This window comes from Protopterus annectens, chromosome 14.part0 (assembly GCF_019279795.1).
Source record: "Protopterus annectens isolate FY-2018-M chromosome 14.part0, PAN1.0, whole genome shotgun sequence".
Classification (NCBI taxonomy): domain Eukaryota; kingdom Metazoa; phylum Chordata; order Ceratodontiformes; family Protopteridae; genus Protopterus; species Protopterus annectens.
Genome location: NC_056748.1, coordinates 1084670622 through 1084690668, shown reverse-complemented (window position 1 = coordinate 1084690668; position 20047 = coordinate 1084670622).

Below are 20047 nucleotides of genomic sequence, written 5' to 3'. Positions count from 1 at the left end.
GTGGTCATGGATGTCTGACCTTCGTGGGATTTTCTGTGTGTCTGGAACACTGTCCTATGTCTGTAGTATAGTCTGTTTATTGTAGAGGTCCACCAGACTAGTGTCCTTATCTAGGAGGAGTGAGTCTTGGCTTACCAGTGATGACACGATCCATACATCCGTGTAGGTGCTTATAGAATGCATTTGTAAATCTGTCTGTATCTGCAGCAGTGTTTCCCCTTAGTGTGGGCGCTGTGAAACCCGCCACCCCTGTCACTAGTAGTGTAAATGTAGCTGTAGGAAAGGTATACACTGTGGTATCCGTGGGTGGGGTAGATGCTAGGGTGTGGAAACAGTGAATAGTTCATGGTCAGATCTAACCAGTGATGAGTTAACCTCCACTGTGGTGCACCTGTTGCCCATATTGGTGATGACCACATCTAGTAGCTTCCACCCCACGTTAGGGAGGTTACCACCTGATACAGGGCATATGAGGCGATACATTCCAGGAAGCGCTGGTTCCGGAAGTGAGTACCGGAGTACATTTCCCAGTTAATGGTATGGTAGTTGACATCGACCAATGCCAGGGTGTATGTTAGGACTGTAGTGTTCTCCACTGTCTCCAGGTAGGTGGAGTGGAGGTCCTGGGTTATTGAGGGTGATCCGTAGCAGGTCACATTCCACATTGCTGTTGTGGCTGTTAGCTGCACATGGATGATCACAGAGGTATCATGCTGCCCCACTAACCTGGAGGTGTAGGTATCCCTGATGAATATGGATATAGCCCCTCCATGTCTGTCAGGCCATGTTCCGTGGCTGAAATGTGTGGTATGGGTTGTAGTCTGGTAGTGCTGGTGTGCTCTCAGGAGCCTTAAGACAGATTTCAGTTAATGCACAGATGTTGATGTTGTCCATCCTGAGGAGTGCTGTGAGTGCATGCATGTTGTGATCACAACCCCTGGTGTTGAGTAACATAAACCACATTGAATCTGCTATTGTGCTGTTTTCAGAGCTGGTATTCACCTTCGGGACTCCCCTAAATAAGGCACCATGGGGGCGCCAATAGCTTTGGCCAGTATTCCAAAGTGTAAGGCAGACACATAGGCCGGTATGGTATCATTGCATGCATGTTCCCCATCTGTGCTTGTTTTTCATCTCCCCTGTAGGTAACCTAGTGATAAGCAATAGAAAGCCTTAACCTTATACAAGTCTTCTAGCTTCCAAGATAGGCATTTGGAGTGATTAAGTATCAGTGTTCTGTATGTTCGTGCTGTACTCAACTGTTTCCTGACTACATGGATGAGTTCACACTGTATATTGTGATCTGAAGGTCTATTTATTCGCATATCATGGCTGTGATGGCCTGCATGTTAGAGGTGCACAGATAACCTACTATCTATCTACCCAAGGGCAATTAGAAGCATAGCAACAGTGTGTTGGCCTTCCCCACACCATTGATGAAGTAACTGAGCCACTTTCAAGCATAGCCAATGAAACAATTCCAGACAGAGTTGCAGGAAGCTGTTGAAGACTGGGGTTGTGGAGGGTGATAGGGGCACTTATTGATCTAAAGAGGGCATGTTAATGTGGCAATTCAACACCATTCAATTCCCCCAACAGGTCTTGCAGCTATCAAACTGGACAGGCTCCCCCACCCCCTGGCTGCATGGTTCTGGGACACATGATCCCAGGACTGTATAGTCTGTTACCCATTCACACAACAAGGTTTCCCTTGGAGTGTGTCAGTGAGGGTCTATGCCTAATGTAGTTAGGAATGTAATGTATTGTCTCACAGTACATTTGTTATATGTTGGTATGTCAAGAGTACGTGAAGCTCAGTGAGTTTGATGGCTCCCACCCTTTGCTTAGCCTAGCTTACACATAGAAATCATCTAAATAGGAAATAGGCGGAAGCAACGTTAATGTCAACAGTGTAATGGTTACAGCATATGCATAGTATCTGTGCATTTGAGGTTACAATCCCGATAAAGGCAGGGATGTTTATCATGTGCAAAAGTATACCTTAACCACAGCTTGCATATATAGGTAGTAATCGTCTGTATAATAAACATTCGAATCATCCATATAAACCCATGTGTGCCAGAGAGTACAGTCAACAGAGAATGCAATGTCATGATAGCACATAGTGAGATGTTACGTCACTGACAGGTATATATCCGGAGTAGTTAGCAAATGTGGCCGTGTTTGAGTGCACAGGTTATACGTCACGTTTGTTTAACTGTGTTTAACCACTGCTATAATGTCACACAAACACTGTTAAACATGCTTACAACTGCATAAATAAGCCTTACTCTGCAGTAAAGAGCATTTGTAAAGCATCACAGGTGTCGAACCCTGGATCATGCACACTATAGTCATGGGACGTACCACTAAGCCATCCAAGGTGTACACATGTTTCATGGTCCTGAGACTACACCTTCTACCATATGCATTTCACTGTAATGATCACAAATGGGACAGTGGCCTTGCGAACATATGTACAGTACATTGTAATGTGCTGTAACTTGTGAAACAACACATTCCAGTCTACAGCTGTATTACTGTTACAAACTAATACGATGTATATATATATATATATATATATATATATATATATATATATATATATATATATGTCAGTGATGTCTGCACACACACACACACACACACACACACATATATATATATATATATATATATATATATATATATATATATATATATATATACATATTATACAGTTACATAGCCATATATATAAGCATCTATGAACACACTTTGTGATGCAGAAGCACTGCAAAGGAATTGGAGTGTACACAAAACACATGCAACTCTGGTATCATAACAATTAATATTAACCTAAGTCACCATAGAAGGTGTGGTTGTTGTGTATGTGAAGATTGGGGTGGGGGAGGAATAATGGGTAATGCAATCATGCATCAAGGAGGGCCTGGGTCGGATGTCCAATAAGTGAACTGGAAGGGCATACATGGAGTATGGGACAATATAAAAAGTACACAAAGCAAGAACCATATTCATTCATAATACATCTTGTCATGTCACATTGCAACACCTTTCACAAACATATGAACATTAACATGTATCAGACATGTACACCAACTGATTGTCACGTATGTTTTCAGTAGTGAGGAATGTCTGTAGTACAATGTATATTCTAAACACCATAACATTTCTGCATATCTCAGATGCCTTTGTGGTAAGGTCAGTGACTGTGGTGTTCATGGTCCCGGGTTCAAGGGCTGTTAGGTTATTTTGAGGGCTAGAATAAGAGCTTTTGGATGCAGGTGGATTAAAGTACTCTTAAGCAGTTGTAAGCGGGTTTCCACATGTTTGTGGGATGGTAAGCTGCACTGCAACACAGTAAACGGAGAAGCGCTTCACACGTTTGAGCTTTGCTTAGCATCGCCCAGACCACGGGCAAACCTGCTCACAACCGCGTATATGTGCATTATTGACACTTTAACTACAAGTGCCTACTCTGAGAGGTAAAATAATAACACCTTCCAGGAGTAGAACCCGCAACCATGTACTCCATCCTCCGATTAACCTAACACTAAGCTACCTAGGATGTACCTAACCCAGTTGTGTATGCAGGCAGGTTAAAACACAAAAGGGAGGAATGTGTTGAAATCGGACAACCCGCCATGTACCCAATTAAAGGTGTACGCTTATATATATATATATATATATATATATATATATATATATATATATATATATATATATATACATATATATAGAGAGAGAAAGAGACATAGAGACATGTTGATATATACAGGTCTACATATATATGTAGATATATAGATTGGTTAGAAACATCTACACATCTATGGAGGTACAGATGAAAGTATGCAATAATGTATATATCTATATACATATACACACACACACACACACACACATATATATATATATATATATATATATATATATATATATATATACATACATACATGTCTGTAGACAGCATCTGAAGTGTTCATATCTGAGTATAACATGGACCATAGCAATCACACATTCTGCCCCCCCAAACAATATGAACATAACATATGAAGAGTATATGCCAGTACGCTATTACAAATATGTTCTATAGACACAGTCACCAACACAACTGCATTGACTGCAAATATCCATGACAGAAGTACACAGATAGCTTTCATTTTGCAAATCTTTATTACATTCCAATGTATTGCCAAAAGGATTCAGGGACTAACAGTACCTGCATGCTATACAGGAAGTATTTAATAGTGCCTTAATGAATCAGCCTGCATTTACCATAGTATTAGTGCACTAAGTGATAGATGTTCACATAGGGAAAGAACACCCACACACATATAGACGCTGTATAAAAGGGGTTCTTACACACCTGCATGTGCTATGTACACCCACCAACATCTACCCCACAACCAAAACAATTACATCAATACATACTGTCATACCATAACCAATTATTCAACTACTGTACAACATCTGCTGAAACCTTAACATACCTGGACACAGACACACTAACATGGCCCTATGTAAAATAGTTCCTGTTATACAACTGAGCAGCTGCTGATGTAACAGGGTTTGTATGAACTAATCCCGTTTCACAGGTTTAAAAAGTTTGTACACAAGGAAGTTTTACCGAGTACTGATTATTAGCACAGTATGATACACAGTAACACCAAACTACATATGTCTGGTATGCACACTGTAAACTTCCTAACATTATATGCATAGCTATGCAGCCTTGAGCTGGTCAAACAACCTGGCCAGACTGAAACATATGCAGAAGTATTAGGTACTGACAAACCCTTCACAAGTAGCAATGTTCAGAAATATAACAGCAGTACTCACATTTAGACCAACTCCTCTAGGCATTACACACAATATATTACTGTTCATCTCAATACAGCTGTTGCAATGGATTCCAAACAAAACCTCCACGCTGTCTTCCTCACAAGTAAAGCAAAGGGACAACGCCCAAGTGGAGTACTCAATTATACTCCACTGTAGCCATGGTATTGGCTAAGGCAGTAGCAGCGCAGCTAATGTGCATGTAATTAGCTACTTAGGAACATCAATTGGCCATTGGGATAGCCCATGTTACTGATCTGTAACTATAAAAGGTTGCCTTATCACACATTAAAACCATCTGTATCTACCTGTAGGACAGTACAAAACATGGAAAGATGAACCAAAAACGAGTAGTACACTAGTTAATAAAACCTCTGATTACTAAGACGGTATGTATAACATGTAATATGTCTGTGTATGTAGTATCTGTACTGTAGGAATTACAGTGTAATTAATGCATATAGTGGAAATAGCTATCTTGTAGCGATGTATTGTTGAGCAGTAGTAATGCTTGTAGTATTCCATGTGTGCACTGCTGTAGGTCACATGGCACACTCCACATACACCACAAGGGATGCTATGGGCTTGGAACCCACCATTTCACTTCCAGCCACTGTCAGTATCAGGAGTGGTCCAACAGGTATGTGCTATAACAGGTGATAGTATACGTTGTTATATTGTAACAGTCGACATATGTATGGGTGTATAAGTAAGATGAACATGTTAAAGGTGGGCTTATTGTGCAAATATGGTGTGCATTGTGGGATATTGTGCCAATAACTGTGTAATGTACAGTATTCTAGGCAGATCTGTATTCTATTCTACATAGCAGTTCTGTTATGTTATGCAAATAGTAGTTATATCTATTGGTATTCATCTGACAGGTTAGCAGCATGATAGCAAAGATAATTGGAAGAGCCAGGTAACTATTCATGCACATAACACATGTAATATACACCTCTCTACTATCGTTTGCAAGTAATAACAGTTGTGCATGTGTACATGTTATGCAAATGTGTAGTGACCCTTGTTACAGGACTGGGCCAAATGGCTATGTGTACACCTACACAGAGTGGATATTGAGAGTACAGCCACACTGGTTGAACTACCAGGTTTGTGTAGCCCAACCTAACAGCTGCCTGCACATATTGTATGTAAGGTAGTGCACAGTACTGGTAATGAAACAGGTTGCACATCATCTTTAACTCCAGTGTAACATCTGCAGTAGGAGTGTAAGATGTAGGAGACAGCTGCCCATGTGTAATAGCCCCATCACAGGTGATAGCTCACACTATCTGATTATATCCTGATCATGTTGATAGTGGCATCAGAGCCTATTGATATGTGACTCTGGGGAGTGGGTGTCTGTGCCCAACAGAGCTCATGGTCCTGGTGGATATGTGAGTATATACCCAGAGAAGGAAACAGACCTGTAGACACATGCATCATCTGTAATCAACTAACAGGATGTGATGTGCTCCTCAGAGGAGGTTTGCTTCTAAGAGTAGCTACAATGTTTCCGTAATAGCCAGTGTTGTCACGTCCATAACACAAATAATTACATGTGAGCATCACTGTCTAAAACATCTTCATAGGCAATACGTAAATTAAATACAGTACTTGGTACTTGTAGTACTGACTGCTCATACAGGCATGTCCACCAGTCAGCTACTGGTGTTTCCTAATGTCAGCTTCATGTATGTGGCCATCCTGGGGAATGTAATCTCTATGCCATGTACACTGCCAAACCCACCTAACACCACGCCCCACACATTGTTTGGGATGCAGCTACAGGGGTAAGCTGGAAGGCAGGCCAGTCTACAGCCATGACTGGACTGGACAGTCATGAGGTGTAGGTTAACACATGCAGCTCATCAACACAACCAACACATACCCTTACCAGAACACAGTAAGGACACCCACACACACTACCGGAAATCACACACATTCACAGACGCAACTAGGTATCTGGCCAAACAAGTGCCCCCCCAAGCAGGAAGAGACAGACACCGAAATACACAAACTGTATGACATAGTTTGCATAATTGTGCCACACCTCTGAACACATGACTAGAAACATGCCCAACGGTACTCATTTGTGAATGCAAACTCTAGCACTATGTTACACACTGACCTATACGAGGGCATGCATACTGTCAGCTGCCTGCCTGACATGATTAGCCACATACTCATACACTCAGACCACCTATACACATGGCTCTGGCATATTCCATGTTGTTATGCAGGACCTGTGATGCAGTAGCCTGGACAGCATGGAAACACATGTTGGAACTGTCAGGTCTTGTAGGCCATGCAGGTATGTCCCAAGGTCTGGGTAGCATTCTGCCATTGGCCAGAATGATACTGCAGTACAGGGACAAAAGGTTTGTATTCCACAATTATCTAGTGTAGTGGTGCATGTCACAGGGTATCCAGTATCTGTCATCCTGGGATAACATGGTTGACAGACCATGATGCTTTGCCAGACAGGGCCTGCACCTGTCACCCCTGGGAATCTGGATACAGCCTAGGGCTCATGCTTCCCCTATAGTGCCTTCATCATGCACGGTTCAGGTGAGGGTCCACTGCTGTTACAGGGACAGTTAAGCAATACACTGCGGGTCTCGCTACACAATGATACATGTCGCAAACACTATACAGACACACATATGTCAATCCCTAACATGGAGAACATATCTGTGCAGTGTCTGAGACATGTTTCAATGCTCTGGAGAGCACACTTGTATGACCATGTTATAACACATGCCTCACCTTTTGCCCATTATCCTTTATTGGAACACATGGGCCATAGGTGTGTCCATATTCCTGAAGGCTATGTACACCTCCACACTAATTGCACTTACATAACATCAGATGCATTATGCTAAGCAACTACCTTTGAGCCACAGTGGAATTCAAAATGCACCTTGAGACAGATAACCCACCAGGCCGCGGACTTCCCAACTGCCATAATGTGCTGTAATGGGGAAGATTAGGTCTGAGACAGAGCCATACTATTGGCTACTCTCAACTATTCCATTATGAACTGTGAAGACTCCTCATGTACCAACATCTGCACTCAATGCATGTTGGATTCCATTGACCCCACTGACCTGGATCACAGTAGTCACACAAACAGGGCTAACAGTATGCTACACATAGTTGGTCTTCAATGCCAATGTTATGTTCCCTAAGAGCAGAGTGGTGAGTGCCATGGCACCCATGCAGATGGACAATGCATGTGCAAATGCTGAATACTACGCAAATGAACCTTAAGCAGTCACATATGTGCAGTGATTGTGCCATTGAAACAGAACCAGGAGTCAACCCAACACAAACAAGTAGGCAAACTGGTGGTACCATGCTTTAAACTGTACCACGGAAGGTAGTAACTGTTGCAAGAGTGAACACACATGAGTGTAGGTGATCCCTGGTCAGCCTCAGTAAGATGCAGATACACCATATGAAACAACGCAAAGCTATCGTGAAACCAATCAGCCACATATTATGAGGCCAAGCACAGAGCATTCTATAGCTGTGTTGTTAATCATAATGGCAATGCCAAGACCTGCCGTGCTGCACAGCACAATGGCATGGGGAAGTACTGCACCTACAGAAATAGCACCTGCTCATCCAGATAGGGTCTCGGAGAACCTAAACCCACTCCCATCCCCAACAGGTACACTTAGTAATATATCCATGTACACTACATGAACCATGGTCAATGTAATTGATGCACTCGGTACAGATGTAGATGACAGTAGGGTTGATTCACACTGCATATCATGACCTTGCCAGGTTGTAGGACACCATCACCCATACTGTGTTCCAGCTACACTCAGTAAACTAGGTGTATATACCTATGTCGCAGGAGTGGTTGGCAACTGAACTGCTGGCAGAACCCACACTACAGAAGGTGTCCGACGAATACACGCACATCAAACCAGTGCCAGCCACAGTAATACAGGGGTCATTCTTGGTACTCCCTATCTTTGTTATCTGTACCACATAGACTAACACAGAAGGCATCAGCTTATTGATGTCTGCAAATAACTATGAACTAGGAGCAATAGTCGACTGATTGTGTGCTGTGTTCAACATACAGAAAGGGCTTAGTGTGTCAGATGTGTGTTGTGTGATGTATGGCCACATTCTGACAGCTAAGTATTACATTGTCATACCCTATGTTGCAAACCCTGTACCCATGAACTAACACCTAGTCAGCGGTCAACATAATGGCGACTGTGTGTATGAGATGCAGCTGGACAGTACTTCCATTTGATAGTTACGTCACCACAAAAGACAGGTAGTCATATGTGGCACTCCTTATCATGACAGGGTGCCATCCAGGAATCTAGAGATAACTGCTCAGTCATACTCAACACCCATGTGACCCATAATAGATCACATATTTCCTTTAAGGGTTATTGCCCATGTGTAGATGGCCTACACTGCCCTTCAAAATCTCTAGCTGCATTATGTAGATGCAGCCTACCCTGAATAAAGCCATGACCAACCCAGAGGTGTTGGACATGCTACATTTAACACATCCTGATCCCAAATAAACAAATATGTCATGGACATCCACCTTTCTAGTACAAGGATCACAACATGCCTGACTGATCCCTGTCCCATAAACTTAACATACTCTTGCCATACTATGCATCTCTGTCATGCAAAGCTGCACATCGCCCCTCTCTGTGACATGGTGTGATGACCGCATGCCAAATATATCAGTAACCATGTGTAGCAGTTCTGTGGCACTACTTGAACTGGCCACTGAATATTACATGTCTGTTGCCTACAGCTAGATAATCTGTCTGCCTAGGCTCATAAATGGCCTGGGGCATATTGCTTACCACATCACTATGACCATGCATGCCATAGTTGATATCCAACTCTGCAAATACCATCAGGCTAGCTATTGTCCCATGTGTTACACATGCGCAACACAGACAATACATGGCAGGATGCTACACAGCTGTATAGTGCCATGTAGATGTATATGGCAAAACACATACATGCTTGCAAGTCTACAGGGTCACAGGTCATGTCTCTAATGGCTATGCATGACTATATATGTGGCATATACACAGCATTAAGGTAGATTGTATTAATGTGAACACATCCAGGCATTTGCTGATAGGTAAAGACACAACTACAGGCAAACAGACATGCCCACGTCAAGACAACATCCACATGGTGTAGGAGCAATATTATCACATGACACACACATATATGGTGATAACATCACATCACCAGTACGTGTCAAATGTGTGTGACTTATACATGTCAGTGGTGCTAGTGTCATGTAGATCTACAAAGATGTATTTGTAAACTTAATAAATGTGATTTACATGTATGTTCAGCTGTAATGCTGTACTTCTCTGTGAGTTACTGTGACCTGTCTCCATCGTTATGTCTTCCAGGTATGCCCTGTAGCTGACTGTCACCATACAGCCGCTTGGAGGATGAGGTCCTCATTCCATACCTCCGTGACAACTACACAATGCTCTTCAGTCATGTGCCACAGGATGTACAGCAGCGGGATGCCCTGTGGGAGGAACTCTGCAGGAAGGTAAATGATGCTGGTGGTCACAATCGCACCTATCAGCAGGTGCGCCGACACTGCACTGACCAGATAAGATGGGCGAAACAGTGTGCTAATGCAATCGGCAGGGAACAAAGTGCAACAGGTGGGGGCCACTCACCCAGCCCACACTCATGCATACTGAGGAGCCACTGGCCAGCCTGGGGACACCTGCAGACCTCCATCCACAAGCATTAGCTGGTGTTGTGGAGGTGGGTGTCTCTCAACCACTGAGCCTGGAGTTGCCTGGTAAGTCGCTACTGCACATAAAACACAACCATATATCACATAGTTACATGTGTTACTGTACAATATGTAATGTAACATCATATGCAAGGCATGTATGCACACATGCCACATACTATAGTCTGCTACTCTATGTATGCACAGATGTGCATATTCCATAGTAGAGTGTATTGTCCTAGCTTATGTGCTAACATAGACATTGCACCCTGTAGCTACCACACAGGTGTGGATAATGATCTTGCTGCTGTGACACCCCTGTTTAGGTACCTCTGGCATTTTGCAGCAAAAGCAGCATGTGTCAGGTGAGATTGTTATTATTTACCAGGCTTGATAATGCACAGAACATATTAATTGCATACTATCTGCCATAACACATGTACACCTACTGTATGGTGGTCCTGGTAATGGACACTAGTCATACCTGCAATGCATCACACTGTTTACCTATGTGAAACAAATTTAGACTATATGAAACATCTGCACTAAACCTTCCAAACTGTCATTGCCAGATGTGTGGACAACACTGAATACAATGGTGGAGGTGTGTCCACTGTAGGGACAGGTACTACATATCAGCATTACACATGTTGGGAATATGAACAGTACTGTACAGAGAGCATATGTGTGCACACACACTAAATGTGTTGTAGCTGGAGTATGCCCGGCCCACAGGATACACCCTAGTGGAGTATACCCTTGCTATGAATGTCACATAATGTCATGTGCTATCAGACATGTCCATGACATGTAGTGGGCTGACTGCAACACTGCTCAACTATCCTGCAAAACATGTCCCACATCCCATACATACCACCCTTTGTCTGCATAACCCTGTCCTCAGTGGAGCATATGACATCCATGGGTGTATGTCATATGAGGTAACACTGACATGTGAAATAAGATGGCCATCACAACCAGTGGACTGCACATGTGTACACATGGCCATGGAGGATGGCCAGAGACATGAATCAAAGCACACAGTAGAAGTGATGTACATGTGTGTACACCCTATTGTACATTGGCTAGACACAATACAACTATGGCCTTTGTGTAATGGTGATATTGCAGATGTGAAACACTAAACATCATACAGGCCTGTGCACAGCTTGTGTAGCCATAATATGAAGCCACCACATAACATGTCTTGAACATCTGGAGTGTGTCACAACATGAAAGCGTTCACCTATACAGTATCCAAATACATACATGTGTTGCACAACATACACATACATCTACATCAAGCCACAGATACAGTAGATTCACCTTGCTGGTGTCAGACATCACTGTTATGCCTGCTCCTCATGTGTGTGAGGTACACAGATGGCATGTGGGACATAGAAAACTTGTAAGTTAGCCATGCGTCGGCATAGTTGGCAGGTATCAGTAATATGGTTGCAGATGTGCAGGGGTGTCATCCGTATACCCTTGTGTGACCTATGTCACACATTCCACATCAGGGTTTATTGTGTATACACCTCGGTGACGCGGGTCACATTCCACATTAGATATGTATTGTATGTGAACATAGTCATGGCTATGAACTGTGTCAGTAGCTCACACTGTATAGCAATTGTGAAGCCACATGATGCCCTGCAATAGCTATGCACATTCAGCATCAGCTGAAGGCCCGTGTTAGTATAACACATTCCTGCATTGGGACACCATTACCGTACTGTAGATTGGAAAGGACACCATTGTGTTGTGCCTTCTTGGCCCTCTTCAAAAGGAACTTTGATGATTGGATGGGAGATAGGAAATTCACCCCGGGGATCACTTCAATCGCCCTGCTAGACAGGGGTCCAGGGAAGTAAATACTGTGGGAAGAAATATCCAGGGAATTGTTATGGCTAGGCTTGTATAGGCCCTAAGGCCGATAGCCTAGTACCAACCTATGAACCTATGAACCTATGTATGCATGTCATTCAACACGTCAGCAAAAGACATGTCATACTACATGTGATTGGCGAGGCCATAAGCCACACAGCAGGCTGGTGTACTATAAACCTGTGCTGGTCTGTGGCACCATTGCAAAGTAGTGACAGCCATGTCAAACATGTGTGTACAGCCACATGCACAATCTCTACACTCAGCTCAGGGGTAGGCGGAATAATGTTGGACAGACATGCACTGCTTTGGGGGAGATATGCAAGCTAGGGCTCAGGCAAACATAGTATGCAATTGACATACCCTACTGCTCATGTTCTCACACATAGGGGCGGTGGCCAACACAAAGCATCAGTGGCAGATGTACAAAGGTCAGCGATGGTCCGTTAACATGTGGTGTATGTTGCACACACCATAGCAGTGCAGTTCAACGGTACAAAGTACATGCATTGTGTTGCAGGTATGGGGCATAGGCTATTAACACAAATGGTGCAATACAGGTATGTATGCTAACCACCACTATAATTATGTAAGGTGCATGCCGTCTGCTATACCAAATGCATGCTGTTCTGTGCAAGTCAGGGATGTATGATGACTACCACTATAATTGCCTAAGCTGAAACTATAATTGTCTAAGCTGAATGCCATCTGCCATATCACCTGCATGTAGTGTGTGTGTGTGTGTGTGCCTGTGTGTGCCTGTGTGTGTCTGTGTGTGTCTGTGTGTGTCTGTGTGTGTCTGTGTGTGTCTGTGTGTATCTCTGTCTGTGTGTCTGTGTGTATCTCTGTCTGTGTGTCTGTGTGTCTCTGTGTGTGTCTGTCTGTGTGTTTCTGTCTGTGTCTGTGTCTGTATGTGTGTCTCTGCCTGTCTGTATGTGTGTCTCTGTCTGTGTGTGTGTGTGTGTGTGTGTGTGTGTGTGTGTGTGTGTCTCCGTCTGTGTGTGTCTTGTATAACTTGTAATATACAGTTTGTGTCTTCCCCTCACAGGTGTTGATGTAGGTGCATTGCCCTCCTGCAGTGCACCTGATGTTAGTGTCACCACAGACTCTAGCAGTGATGATGATAGTATGATTGAGGCACAGGCAGGGTTGTCAGGGGATGAATCTGTGCCAATGGTTGCCATTCCACCTGTCTCCCCCTCATCCTCACACACAGTTCCCCTGCCTGCACATACCCCATCACCACCGGCCATAGAGGAAGGACAGTTGGCGGGTGGTAGCATGGAACAGGGAAGTGTGGTGACTATGGAAGGTGTGCCTGCACACCATGCTCCCAGTCAACAGACTGGTGATGTCTCACACAGGCTTGTGCCCAGCACTGCTTGTAGGAGGACCACTGGCCAATATGCCCATGCGGGACCAAGCACATCAGCTGGAGTCACCAGACGCATGTTTTGGGCTGTAATGGAGGCACAGGCTTGTGCTGAATGGTGCAACAGAGATGGTCTGAGGCTTCAGAGGGCTGCTGTCCGTTCATTAACTGACAACATCCGGGCACTCGCAAATGCTCAACATCATCTTGCAGATGTTTTGGATAGATGATTGGGTGACATGATGTGATTCCTTGACCGTGGCATGTCAATCCTCGAGCGTGGAATGTCTGTGCTGGAACATCTGGTGGGAGTGAGGCATCGTGCACATGGACGTCAGCCAGCTACATCACCTGTTGAAGGTCTACGTGAACATGCTACTGCACATGCCCACTCCCATAGTGGCAGTAGCAGCAGCAGTGCTGCTGGTGCTGTGCAGTCCACACCAGGATGCAGCAGACCATGTGCAGATGGTCCTGGATGGTCCCAACAGGGACACAATTCCAGTGGACATGTGTCATCAGACGGTATCCAATCTGGACCTCTGCCTGGTAGTACCCGTGCAACCCCTGGCAGGTGCAGGTCATGTGGTCATGGCCGGACACCGTGAACTGTGACACCTGCCTTGTACAGTCTGCAGCTGTCAATATTATCCCTGTGTAGGCCAGCCTCATGCCAGACCTGTGTGCATGCATACACACACACTGGAAACAAATGTAGGGCACCTCAACACACACACGCATAACATCCACACACGCCCAGTGATATCACAGGCCCTAACAGACATGCATGATGTCATCCAATGGCACAGCCTAGGCCTCTGGCAAACATTATCACCCTGTGCATATGATGATGCCTATGCCGCATCCCTGTCATCCACACCATCGGTGCAGGGACACGTTTATATGGCCTGATGCACAGGGTGAAAATACTAGATAGACAATTGTAGATTAATATTGTTGAGTAACGTTGACAGGCAGCAGACATAACATGTATTGCAGTTTTAGAATGCATTTGGTATGCTTGACAGCATGTATCATGTGTAACAACACCAACAGCATGTTGATCCTGACATTCTGCCTTCCTCTTTCAGGTGTAGTTGCATGTGCCGGGGGATGTTGGTGTATGCAAGAGTCCCATATGTACATGTTAACTACCCACAGGTCAGTAGGACAATAGCTGCATGCACTTTGTAGCTTCAAAATCACAGTTATATTCCCCATGTTTTAATTATGTTTACTGTTCTAATGATCCGACAGCATGATAGCTACGTAGTAAGCTACTGTGTTCAGAGCAGTCGCATCCATACCAGGTGACATCACAGGTATAGTTACCTGAAGCGTGGAGTGGGTAAAAGTGGGGTATGCTGGATGACAAGGGTAAAGGCCAGTGGAAATAGTGGCATCTCACTGGGAAGCAGTAATACCCACTGCCATGACAGCATGCAAACACAGACACACCCACACACTCAGGGATTCCAGACACAGTAACACACACTCTGACACACAAACACACACACACACACACAGACACACACACACACACACACACACACACACACACACACACACACACACACACACACACACACACACACACACACACACACACACACACACAGTTGTCAGTGTTCGGATGTCAACCCCTGCCTATGTGCATATCATCATTATAGTACTACTGAATTATAAGACGCGTCACAGAGATTACACATGTACAGGTAGTTGGAATGGCCTAAGATCAAGGACATCGACAGGGACTATACAGTGCAGTGAGTGTATGTGGTGAGTGGGGTCCATCAGTAGGCTATGTAACAACAGGTCACACCCCAGGGCATACATGTTAACATGCAGTTAGTATGCCTGTCTTCAACTGATGTTATCAACAGCGATGCTAGACTGCTTTGAGTGGATGGAGGGAGGGGCATTAACATTTCACTATGGTAAAATACAGCCTCACTCCAGGAACCAGACAGCCATACACATGGACAGCCATACACACACATGCACACACACACACACACACACACACACACACACACACACACACACACACACACACACACACACACACAAACCGGCATTCACAAAGATATACACCTATGTCACACGCATACAGACACTTTACATGTGTGTGGTTTAACCACCTGCCTATGGCTTTCTTCCTACACTTCACTCTGTACTGGTGTCACCAACAGTGTTCAGGAGATTGATAACATGTGGGACGTATTCCCAACCATACGTGACATATATGGACACACACCCACACGTGCCAGTACTGTGAATCAAACACATGGCTATCTCATGGTAGGTACTACAGCAGTACAGCACTATCACATCCAGTGCAATGCTTACTGACTCTTTCCTATGACAACTGTGCTGATATATGCACAATATATGCACCGGGGAGGTATTACTGTTACAGGTGTCATGGGGTTTGCCTTCAGTGTCACCCTTACAGCATTCTACATTGTCTGTCTTCCACTTCAATTAACAAAACCTGACCTTAGCAGGTTCACAGGTTATTGTAGAACTGATTGTAACACACCAGTGAGCTGTCCTCAGTAATCATTCATCTGCAAAGAAGCCCCACCACTTAGTAGTCATGTCCTAACATCCGTCCATACCTCATGTACGGCTTACTGTACTTAGAGCATATCACCATATACAGCTGGCAATGTTGAGGCTGTATTACAACAGCATGATGTACTAAGACAACAGCCACCTTCAGACATCAGACACTGCACACACATGGAATCTACACAAACAGCAATAAATGTACACATATGTGGTCTACATCAGTACATGCACTAGCAGGTCAAGAGGATACATTCCACACCTTCCCCACACCATGTGTGAAACATAGCTGAGCATTACACCATAATGGATGTTGTATTCATGTACTGGTAGGACAGCACCACTTTCACTGAGTAGTCAAGTGTACATATATATATAACAACAGCACATATCAGCGTGATACACACAGCATTATTCCATATCATGCTCCTACAAACTATTACTTGACAGTGCCATGGTGAGGCCAGGGCACTGTAAAGGTCAACAGTGAGCACATCATATTTGCCACACACACCTCATGTGTACTGGAAGAGTGCCAGCAATGTGCTATGTTAGAGCAAGGCAGTAGACTCATTCAAGCATGTGCGAGGTCTGTGGCTTGTAAACATCTCACCCCAATGTACTAGCTATTGTGGTACTAAGGCTAATGTCCAGACAGCACACAGCATGCATGACTTGTAATTGTTGACATGGGGTATATGTAGGAGCTGTGGTCACACATGGCTGTACATGTCATGAACATATCACCTGTGACTACTCAGGAACATACAGTGCAGAGCTGGATTTCCTTGAGTCTGTCAATACAGGCCTAGTGTAGGTCCTATGGTCCTGTTATTTGGGTATGTTTGTAGGCATTGTATTAGGTGGACATGTCTAAAGACATACATACTGCATGGGGTGCTGTATGATATGATAGATGTCATGGGTGACCAGTAGAGAGGGGATATTACCTCTGTCAACATAGATATTGAAACTTATGTACTGATAGCATGCTATCTGCCATGTGCATGTGTGTAATGACTGTAGCCACCTGTATGTAGACAGGTAAACAAAAGCTATGGTAATGTAATATATGTTGTATGAGTGTGGGATGTACATATCCAGGGCAGGTACGGTTGGGTCATATCCAACCATGAGGGTGTTGGTTATTGGTGTACAGCAACAGTTGACCGTGTTAATGCTAACATCCGAGGGACCCTGGTATGTGTACAACTGAGCAGGTTACAAACAGTGGTATTATTGCATTGCAAAACACATTATGCAGTTGTGTCTGTACATGGGTACATTGCACAGTTGATGTAGGCCTAGGTACAGTCCACCAATCAAGGGTTATCTGGTGGTCTACCATACCATGTCATACCACATATTGATGTGTGTTGGTAGTCTGGGAACAAGGTGGTGGATGTATATGGGGATACAACCTAGAATGCAGCATTTGCCACTGTCACCTGTACCTGACTCATCTGTGATGTGGTATGTCGGAGTAGTGGTCCTTACATGTGAGTAGTCTTTATGAATATGTGTACACCACCACCTGGTATGGTCCATACCACTGTTATGGCCCACATGTCTGGATCTTAGTTATATAGTGGTAGTGCAATTGTGCACTACAGAGCCTTCAGCCAGGTGTTCCTCACTGCACAGATGTCAGTATTCCCCATTGTGGGTTCTACATTGAGCTAATGGATTACTAAAGCCACACATCTAGCATGGGTTAGCATAGGCATCCAATGCAATTGTCATGTAGGTGTCAGGGTGTTACTTCTGTGTGTAGGACATTTGCCTTGGAATGCGGCTATATGGGTAAATGCAACCTAGGTGATGTCCACACACACGTGTAACATGGATGCATTTTCTCTGTGTTGAAGACTCGTCATTCAGTCATGACAGCCCGGAATGACAGACACTGGACGACCTCATAATAGCAGCAGGACATTGGCTCATTATTTTGGTCTAGCAGTTGCCACCCATACAATGACATCACTGCACATGGCATTAATGTGCTTGGTAGCAAATGCCCCATGTAAGGTGACGGACAGCGGCAGAACTTGTGTATATGACCAATGTGAGATATACTTAGGGTAGCAGTCCTGCTAATAATGACAACTACTACCACAGCCGGAATAGGTCATCTTGTCACCTGCACCTCAGTACCATTACACAAGGTGGCTCGCACATTATGCTTGCACATGCCACTGTTCCACATATAATGCCACTGTTCACAACCTGCTATCAATGTATGCCTTTCAGGGCAGCAAGGTGTGTGACACATGCTGTAGGTAGCATCTGCCTGTGCGACCCAGGTAACCTATTGTCTGTCTTGTCCACACATGCATGACTGTGTATATGTAACATATATATGTCAGTACTTCATGTACATGTATGCATGTGTATCACACAGCACAGACACAGATATATCAATTACAGGCCACATACAGGTATCAGGTAGTAAACCAGTATGATGTGCATATATACTGACAGGTAAGATGTACCAAACTGTAAACCTGTGTGTTTACAATAGGAGTCCATTACAACATGTTCTGTACATGTAAGTGTTTGCGCATGCACACTGTGGCCTTCAGTGGTTAGAATCAGTGAATCCAACAAGCCCTTTGTTACTAAGTGTATGAGCACGCCCAGTATAACCTTGTGTAGTTGTAGTCATAGTGCATCCCAAATAGCCCTGTGCTACTAAGTGTGTGGGCATGCCCACTGTAGCCCTGTATAGAGATAGTAGTTGTCCATTCCTCAGATGGCCATACTCCAGTTCAGGTTCCTGTTATGCTACAACTATATCTCTCAGGTTTACCTGCGGATGGTGTGTCTTGTTTGTGCATACAGGTTGTAATGGACACCTACTTTAAACACACAGGTCTACACCTATGTTCTTCGTGACTGTCAGTCTCCGTGTTGTTGTCAGTTGTAGAAGGGCAGTCTGACGGCCTTGGGATGTGTAATCTCTGTGGTGCTTCTCATAACTGCGTAGTACTGTAATAGTGATCCTTAGAAAGGCAATAGCTCTGATCCCACCACTGGCAACTGTGTGCGTGTGTTTGTGTGTGTGTCTCAGCAAATGCCTGAGTGTGTCTCAGCATAGGCTGAGTGTGGTTGTGTGTGTGCATTTGTGTCTGCATCCTGTCATGGCAGTGGGTTTTGCTGCATTCCAAAGAGATACCTCCTTTTGCACTGGCCTTTATCCTTGTCAACCACTATACCTCTCTCTTCCCCCCTACCCACTGCAAGTAATCGGTCCTGCGATGTCACCAAGCTCAGGCATGGAATCAGTAAGTGTAATTGTATGTGTTCTGTGGCACATACCCCAACTGCATACCACTGCACTAGTTACCTTTACATAGGCAAGACGTGTGTGCACAATACTGGCAAGTGTGTGCATGTATGTGTGTGTGTAACTACCCTGTAGCCAGGCTTACACATGTGTAATGTCTTTTAGTACACCATGATAGCCATCTGCGGTGACCGGTTTCTACAAAGTATTACATAGTTAGGAATGGTAAAGAATACACAGTCAAGCACAACTACAGTTGGGTATGTTATTTCCCTGTGCCACTGTCGAGCAGTGACACAGAAGTGGTCGCTGGGGTGTA